Source organism: Crocuta crocuta, unplaced genomic scaffold (genome assembly GCF_008692635.1).
Source record: "Crocuta crocuta isolate KB4526 unplaced genomic scaffold, BGI_CrCroc_1.0 scaffold108, whole genome shotgun sequence".
NCBI classification, from domain to species: domain Eukaryota; kingdom Metazoa; phylum Chordata; class Mammalia; order Carnivora; family Hyaenidae; genus Crocuta; species Crocuta crocuta.
Genome location: NW_027532825.1, coordinates 6,953,283 through 6,958,113, shown reverse-complemented (window position 1 = coordinate 6,958,113; position 4,831 = coordinate 6,953,283). Strand labels below are relative to the sequence as shown.

The 4,831-nt window shown below is 48.6% G+C and overlaps 1 long non-coding RNA gene across 1 annotated transcript; it reads right to left on the bottom strand.

The window, feature by feature from the left end:
* Positions 1 to 2,457: 2,457 nt before the first annotated feature.
* LOC144245794 (uncharacterized) lies at positions 2,458 to 4,793 on the bottom strand. The gene is made up of 4 exons (XR_013339424.1): positions 4,722 to 4,793; positions 3,458 to 3,520; positions 3,237 to 3,366; positions 2,458 to 2,883 (listed from the first exon to the last, which is right to left on the bottom strand). It is a non-coding gene; the product is annotated as an uncharacterized LOC144245794 (long non-coding RNA).
* Positions 4,794 to 4,831: the final 38 nt, after the last annotated feature.

Below are 4,831 nucleotides of genomic sequence, written 5' to 3'. Positions count from 1 at the left end.
ACACAACAAAATATAAATTTTAGAATGCTAATAAACACTACAAACACAAGTGAAAACACGGAAATTCCAATAAATCTCTTGCAGAATGTTCGTAGAGAGAAAAAGAAAAATATGGTATTATAATGAAATACACAGCATGACCTATTATACTCCCCAAAGGAGAGAACTTTTGTTATGATTAGTTGTTGTTAAAAAACAAAGTCTTCTGTTTACAATTTTCTGTATCTGACATTTAGAAGAATCACTTACAGACCAGCTCCTGCTTTGTATATTTTAAGTTTTGCTTCTTCTTGACTCCTCACAAATATCTGGTTTCAGACACCACCGGACACTCCTTTTTAAAGTTTATTTTAGGGGCGCCTGGGTGGCTCAGTCGGTTAAGCGTCCAACTTCGGCTCAGGTCATGATCTCGCAGTTCGTGGGTTTGAGCCCCACCTCGGGCTCTGTGCTGACAGCTCAGAGACTGGAGGCTGTCTTCACATTCTGTATCTCCCTTTCTCTCTGACCCTCCCCTGCTCACGCTGTCTCTCTCTCTCTCTCTCAAAAATAAATAAAACGTTAAAAAATAAAGTTTATTTTATTTTTAAAATGTATTTTGAGGGAGAGATCAAGAGTGAGTGGGGGAAGGGCAGAGAGAGAGGATCACAGAATCCCAAGCAGACCCTTCCCTGTTAGCACAGAGCCTGAAATGAGTCTCGAACTCACAGACCATGAGATCACGACCTGAGCCCAAACCAAGAGTCAGATGCTTAAGGGACTGAGCCACCGACTTGCTCCACTATAGGGCACTCCTATCATACCATGAGTGCTGGCCTGCTTTGTGTCACAGAGCTGGGCGAATCAGTGCAGGGGGCCAGAGGAATATACCCGAAAGTCACTCCTACCCCAGGATGCTATAACTTAGCTGCATTTAGAAACAAATACCACCCACAGAAGAATCTGACCCACGTGTATTCCCAACTCGACTTCCCATTAGCTAGAGCCCCCAAATGCCCATGACTAGCTAACAGGCCAACAGTAGAGGTTGGAGAAGTTGGAATGGAAAGAGAAAACACTTTTTTTTTAATGTTTATTTAGTTTTGAGATAGCGCCAGTGGGGGAGGGACAGAGAGAGAGGACAGAGGATCTGAAGTGGGTGCTGGTGCTGACAGTGAACCCCATGCGGGGCTTGAACTCATGAACCCAGAGATCATAACCTGAGCTGAAGGAGGGGGGGGGGCTGTCACCAGCCACAATGTCTGTTTCCACGGTTACTTAGCAAGACTGGGATCTTTCTCTTTGTTCTTATGAATGAGGCCACCCAGTAAGATGTGTCTAGGTTCTCTGCCATCCAAGACACACCCATCTATTGTCTCCTTTTGATTCAACCTATACTTTTTCCCCCAACCTGGCCAAATCCAAGTCTCACACTTAACTTCCGTTTGCAGGGGTAAACTGAGCATGACACAGTTTGAAATGTTTGAAAGTTCTATCTTTAGNCCCCCCCCCCCCCACCAAATAAGTAAAAACACAAGCTGAACACAGACAGGAAGGAGAAAACCCATCCACCGGCCCCTGGACACAATCCTGGTACACTGGAGGGAAATGAGAAAGCATTTTCCCATCAGTATAGCTACGCTACCGAAGAATTCATGCCCCTGAGAACACGGGAGCCGGCAATCGGGGAAACCCCACTGAAAAGTTTAGATAGGTGATACAGAGATGACTCCCACGGGCACTGGATCTTTGCACAAAGTCTACAGCAAACATGCTCATTTCACGAGAAGACTTTGCTGCTTCTCGAATAATCCCCACAGGGGAATTGCTGGATGTCCCATAATGGATAAAACTGCTGATAGGGATGGAAAAAGTTTATGAAGGATTTTTAAACCCAAAATACCATATGTAGAGCTCAGAACATTTTATTTATACCTTTGCCTGATACTTCGCCCACGCACACAGGATTAAGGAAGAAATATGTGACCGCCTGCTGGCCCAGGGAGAACTCTCTCCCCCACTGGCCTGACGGGAGCATCACTGACCTGTGGCCAAACGTTGATCTGGAGCACAAAACTCCTTCTCAAGTTGAAAGGAAAAGTAATAGAGAATAAAATTTTAAATACTAAACACGGTCCCATATATTTTGTTTCTCTTTCAGCCTACAAATAAAAATATGCCTAAGTGGCCTCTTCTGGCATAAGATTACAGGTTAAAAAATAAACCCCCAAAGCATTATATAATCACGAGATAAGAATAATTAAGAATAATATAGTTCTTCTTAAAAACCTTGATGGATAACCTTTAAGATGTCCTGAGGGTTGTGTTCAGGCCACACGCATGATGGGCGATATTTTTTCTTCCTTTTTTATAAAAAAAAAAAAAGAAAGCTAATTTTGCTTAAAATAGAAGGAGGTCTACGGGTCTTTCATCTAAGCGTTTCTTTATCACGCAATATTATCTCTATTTCAAGGACATAAAACAAAAGCCAAATGCACAGCGGCGTGTGCACACGTACACCAGGGATGCACGTGGACCAAGAGAGGTTGCTCAGGGGCCCTCGGTAGATCTAACGTCTTGTGTTGTGGCCCTTCTGTGACTCCAAAGCCCGTGCGGAAGCACAGCTTTGACAGAGGTGACAAAGTCTACGAGGTTCCAAGCGAAGCTTCATTTACCTTTCCTTCCTCTCGGGACTCCAGAAGCAACTCGGAGCCCAGCAATTTTCATTCCCGCGGGTCCCTTTCCCGCAAGACATGGATTCAGAAGGAATGAGCCCCGCTCAGTGTGCCTCTAGGAAGCGAGGGAAAGGGTGGAAGACTGCCCACCACTGAGGCTGGCGTGGAGGGAGCAGAGAATGCCGGGCACGCGTCGGCGTCCGTGGGGTCCTGCCTGTGGAGCAGAGCACGGCTGGAACGACAGGGACGTGAGAAGGTGACCTCGCTGTGTACCACGAGCCCCGCAGTATCACAGCTACTTATCAGACGTGATTCTTCCCATTCCCGCCATGACCTTGTGCGGTGGGCACGGCACCAGCCCCATCAGCGTGAAGTAGACAGCGGCTAAGACCCTAACCCATTCGCCCAGGTCACCCGTGTGATGGTTCCTCTTACGTGTCAGCCTGACTGGGCTCTGGTATCCAGGCGGGCGCTCAAAGACCCATCTAGATGCTTTCGGGAAGGTGTTTTACAGATGTGCTTAGCGTTGAAACCGACGGATGTTGAGGAAAGCAGATGGCCTGCCATTGCGTGAATGAGCCTCACCTCTCCAGGTGAAGGTTCTCAGACATCAAAGACTCGCGTCCCAGAGGAAGAGGGGATTCCGCCCGCAGACTGTCTTCACACTCGAGCGAACACATCTACTCGTCCCTGGGTCTCCGGTCGGCCATCGGCCCTGCAGAAATCAGACATGGCAGCCTCCACAATAACATACGAGTACTTCCTTAAGATAACTCCGTCGCCCTCTCCCTTTCCCACTCTGTCACCTTTTTCCTACGCATCTCCTGTTGGCTCTGTGTCTCGGGAGAAACATCCTGCCAATACCGGACCTACGATGCAAGCACAGGGTTCTCGATCTTATCATGGCAACTGATTGCCAGAAGATTTACAGACACCGTGTTTAATCCACTTCCTCATTCATTCAGGACATACCTATAAGGCATCTGCTATCTGTTTAGTCCTGTTATCGGGTTCTAGAAATCCCACAGAACTATATAAGCCGGGTCCGTGCCTTCCCAGAGCTTGGGCGTGACTGCCAAGTAAACGTGCAGTTACAAGCAGGAGCTGAGGGTTCCAAAGGAGCTGAGGGGACAGTCAACAGATTGTCAGCTGGGAGACTAGGAAGGGCCTCTCGGAATAAGTCGATATTTAAGGGGAGACCCAGAGAATGAACTTGAAATAGCCGAATGAGACAGAGGAAGTCATTCAGGCACAACCAACTGGGTGTGCAGATTCAGAGGTGAGAAAGGTGGCCCAGCAGCCAGAGGCGTTGAGTGCCACAGGCTGAGAGGCGGAGGTGGGCCAGCTCTCTTTCTGCGACCTGTTCAGGCCTGTTCGAGCTGTGGACTCCAGCCTGCCAGCAAACGGAAACACGGAAGCCCTTTCCGTGGAGCCAAAGTTAAAGATAACTTAGAGGCGCCTGGGTGGCTCAGTTGGTTAAGCGTCCGACTTCGGCTCAGGTCATGATCTCACAGTTAGTGGCTTCAAGCCCTGGGTCGGGCTCTGCACTGACAGCTCAGAGCCTGGAGCTGCTTCAGATCCTGTAACTCCCTCTCTCTCTGACCCTCCGCTGCTCACGCTGCCTCTCTCTCTCTCTCAGAAATAAATAAATCATTAAAAAAATTTTAAAGATAACTTAAGTGTGGCTTGGCATAACACTGGGGGAGCAGACATCAACTCCAGGTTGATGGAGGTGAGAAAGGGCACAGGTGAGACTGAGCTGTAAACTCAGCCAGACCTGGTGACTGGATTACAGGTCTGGGGACAGGGACCAGGGGTCCTAGGGAAAGAAGAGTCACTTGCGGAACAAGGCCACCAAATGAAATCGGGCTTTACTGTGTTAGTTTTCTATGTGACACCAGGGGACAGACGCCCAGCTATCCCTCCATCGTGTTTACTGCTCTCTCCTCATCCTCTTACTTACCCCTGCGCCGAGGTGTTGCTCGCAGCTGTAGGGTGCGCCCCCCGCCCGCCCTGGACCCACACACGGGCTGGGGGAGGCCTGAGAAGCAGCAGGGCCACGATGCATACCTACTCCTAGATGTCCACCTGTTCGATGCAAATGAACTATTCTCCCAAATCTTGAGCCTTTGTTTTTGCTGACGGTTTATGCAGCCGGGACTTCTGTTACCCAGAAACAC